This window comes from Sardina pilchardus, chromosome 6, assembly GCF_963854185.1.
Source record: "Sardina pilchardus chromosome 6, fSarPil1.1, whole genome shotgun sequence".
Taxonomy (NCBI): Eukaryota; Metazoa; Chordata; class Actinopteri; order Clupeiformes; family Clupeidae; genus Sardina; species Sardina pilchardus.
Window position 1 is genome coordinate 1,684,771 of NC_084999.1, and position 3,977 is coordinate 1,688,747.

General features: G+C 45.9%; 1 protein-coding gene across 1 annotated transcript in view; it reads right to left on the reverse strand.

The window, feature by feature from the left end:
* The window catches only part of osbpl3b (oxysterol binding protein-like 3b), a 71,004-nt gene extending 67,452 nt beyond the window's left edge, over nt 1–3,552 (reverse strand). Inside the window, exon 1 of the mRNA XM_062537601.1 lies at nt 3,137–3,552. The gene's annotated coding sequence lies outside the window, so the exon portion shown is untranslated. The remainder of the gene's footprint in view (nt 1–3,136) is intronic.
* Nucleotides 3,553–3,977: the final 425 nt, after the last annotated feature.

Genomic DNA, 3,977 nt, shown 5'->3' on the forward strand with positions numbered 1-3,977 from the left:
GTCTGAGACATGCCGATTTTATGCCGGTCAAATGCACTCGCACCTACTTGTAACAACATCACACAGCTGAGTTAGCAAAGTTTGATGAAGCTAGCAAAGGCTAACACTCAGGGCTGGATAAAGCGCTAATGCTGAGTTTTTCTATGCAGCGAACGCTGTGCTTTGCCATATTGCGTGGAATTTACTAAGCTGTCACTAGGTTACGTAAACAGCGCACATCACCGCCCGTCTTTGCCGCTAATTGCTTGCTCACAGCTGAACCACAAGCGCTGTCACAAGCAGCAACATAGCCACGGCAGGAATAAACATCGTTTTGCTTCAGTTTGCCACCTTAGCATGTATTCTTTCACACTAACACAACAACAAAGTCCGATTTACACATTTAGAGGTTTATTTCATTACCTTTTGTCTACTCACGCCTGTATGTTTCTTCTAAATTCGCCAAAAGTAAGCCTCCTAACATGTCATACACTACCGCGACCGTGATACAAAACATATCATGTGTGGTGTCGTTGGAAAGCTGTGTTTCTCCTGCATGACGTTATGCCATCCAAATATGGACACTTCCTTTGTATCCGCAAGCAATCGCGAAAGTTCTAAGAAGAGTGTAGTAGACTGAGTATGCATGCCATTGGCTGTGTTTCAAGGCTGTTATCTCAAAATCAGTTTTTTGTAATTTTCCAACATCTCAGCCTATGTAGCACCTATACACCAAACTTTCCAGTTATACACTTATCAGTAGTCTGAAGATATTTACAGTTGGATATTGTATGTGAGAAGAAAAAAATAGTAGTCCTCAGTGCATTTCTATTAGTAGGCTAGTGTGTGAAATGAATGTCCCACACTGGGAATAGGCCTACTGCAGCTGAAGAAGACTTGAAGAAGAATCTGTCTATTCACATTTTTTTCCCAGCCATTGATAAGTTGATTACATTTCTATATTAACATGTTGTATTAAAGGAAGGATAGAAAATAACTCTAAATAATTTTGTGTGCTGTAAAGTGGTTAGAAGATGCAAATCGGAATCGGCTAAAATCGGTATCGGCAGGTCAAATTCTATGAAAAATCGGAAATCGGAATCGGCCAAAAAATTGCAATCGGTGCATCTCTAGGTAATACTGTTACATGCACCGGGATGAATGCACACACACACACACACACACACACACACACACACACACACACACACACACACACACACACACACACACACACACACACACACACACACACACACACACACAATCCTTTTCCCTGAATGCTTACTGCCTACAATCAGAGGAGGGATTATATACTGTAGGTCATACAATGTTTCAATAATTATCGATATCGACCGATATGAAACACTCATATCGTGATACAGATTTCAGCCATATCACCCCGCCCTAGTGTGTGTGAGTGTGTGTGTGTGTGCATGTGTGTGTGTGTGTGTGTGCACGGTGTAAGTTTGCATATGGACTTACTACAAGGACATGTACATAGCAATGTTTTTGGGTGACGAAATTGGCCTTAACGGTGCGACCCTAGACCATCCCGCTAGGCAAAACATATTTTTGGCCGCTAGGATGCGTCTAGATTTCTAGGCTACCAGCATACATTAGTGTTCCATTAGAACAGGAGAGAGTAGAACTTTACATTAGTGTTCCATTAGAACAGGAGACAGTAGAACTTTACATTAGTGTTCCATTAGAACAGGAGAGAGTAGAACTTTACATTGGTGTTCCATTAGAACAGGAGAGAGTAGAACTTTACATTAGTGTTCCATTAGAACAGGAGAGAGACACTTTCCCTCACTCTCTTACACACACACACACACACACACACACACACACACACACACAAACAAGCACACTTTCTCTCACTCTTACACATTCACTCACACTCACACACACACACACACAAACACAAACAAACTCTGTCACATAAAAACATACACACTCTCTCTCTCTCTCTCACACACACACACCTCTGCAAGTACAGTATGACATGAATAGTGTGTGTACAGTATGTGTGCTGGTTGCATTGAGTCTCCGCTGTTCCAGTGATTCACTCTTCCACTGGGAATATGCAGTTTAACCAAAGCACCGCCGAACACAAACACACACCTGATCTCTCTCTATCTCACACACACACACACACACACACACACACACACACACACACACACACACACACACTCTTCCACTGGGAATCTGCAGTTTAAACAAAGCACCACCAAACACACATACCTGATCTCTCAGACACAGACACACACACATATGATTTCTCTCTCTCTCACACACACACACACACTCACACACACACACACACACACACACACACACACACACACACGCACACACACACACGCACACACACAGGGAAAACACATAACGAAGAAATGCAGGCATTCTGCCATCAGTTGCTATGGAGACTGCAATAACTTGGTAATGACATTCACTCTATTGCCTGATGAGCGCGCGCAGAGGCGGGTTGAGGGAGGGCGAGGCTGCGCGCGTGTGTGGCGCAGTCGGAGAAGTATGCCCGACCAGAGCGCGCACCTGTGGCAGGTAGAGGTTACCTGGGCCGCGCGCGCTCTCTCCCCGCTCCTGCTGTCACACAATGCCAGTCTGCATGCGCGCATTACCTCATTTCCACCTGCATGTTTCATGCGCCGCGCGACTTGAGCGGACAAGCTCCTCTGCCGTCTGTAGACGCCGGGGCAAACTACCGGTACCGGCTCGATGTCCTCCTCGTTATTTTTTTAACGGTTTGACACTTGACACGCCGAGTGATGACAAAGCGTTTAATCTCACCGCCATTCATTTAATCTCACTTATTTCACGTAAAACATCATTCATTTAATCTAATTTCATCTAAACATCATTACGGTTTCAATACGGACACCGGGACTAGAGAGCTCGTGTGCTTTTATGTTTACAGTTCAGCGGCAGAGTTTGGCGGTCAGAGCGCGTGACGCACAGGCACAGTCCAGCCGCTCGAATTATTCACTCTTTTGCACGAGCCGCGCGAGTATGAACAAGTTTATTGTCTCGCGCAGCGAAACGAGTCTGTACAAATACACACACACACACACACAAGGCATGACAAACATCCGATATGACACACGTGTACGTGAGGAAGTGTTTCTCTTACCTCATCGCAGGACAACAACAAAAAAGAGTGTGTGTCTGGTCCAGGAACACCGAACCCGCTGCTGGCGATTAGAACGGCAGTGACCTGCGTCTGTCCTTCACGAGAGAACCGAACACACGGTTGAACGCAGCTGTTGGCGCAGGCTACTTCACACACACAACGGGACTCTCCAACTACCCGACCGCCACATGAAGATCATCCCCACACACACACATACACACTACACATGTCATCCTCCTCACGCCCGCTGAGCAAATGTAAAAACAGCGATAAAACCGTTAAATCACACTAGCTTGCGGAAGAGATCGTCCTGTGATAATATAGATCGGTAAATTACGCATCACACTGAAACGGTTAACGGTGCGCTCACGGTGGGGGAAAGTGGGGCACGGGTCCCCGGTAGTAGCGCGCGAAGGTGACTTCTCTAAGTCTGTATAGCCCGGTACTGCCGGTGATGCTGGTACAGCCTCCGCTGCCTCCACTGAATGCACTGACACAGGGCGGGGCAAGGCAGATTGACCGGGAATCTGACCAATCACAACAAAGCGCCACGACAACGTCGAGCAGGAATGGGTGGGATCTATCTGACACAACACACCCCTTTTCTGTGACGCATGGCTGTCTTGACCGTGCTGGGCTGAGCACCTAAAGTGACGTGAAACTTTTTACTTCCTCCAGAATGTTAGGAAATATTTACACTGATGCCATCCGCTAATTTTAAATAATTAAAAGTGTGTGTTTTTAGAAGAGTGAATAAGGATGCTAAGTACCTATGACAATAACAGTCATCCACAGCAACATAGTACTTTCACGGAACTCTGTGTGTGTGTGTGTGTGTGTG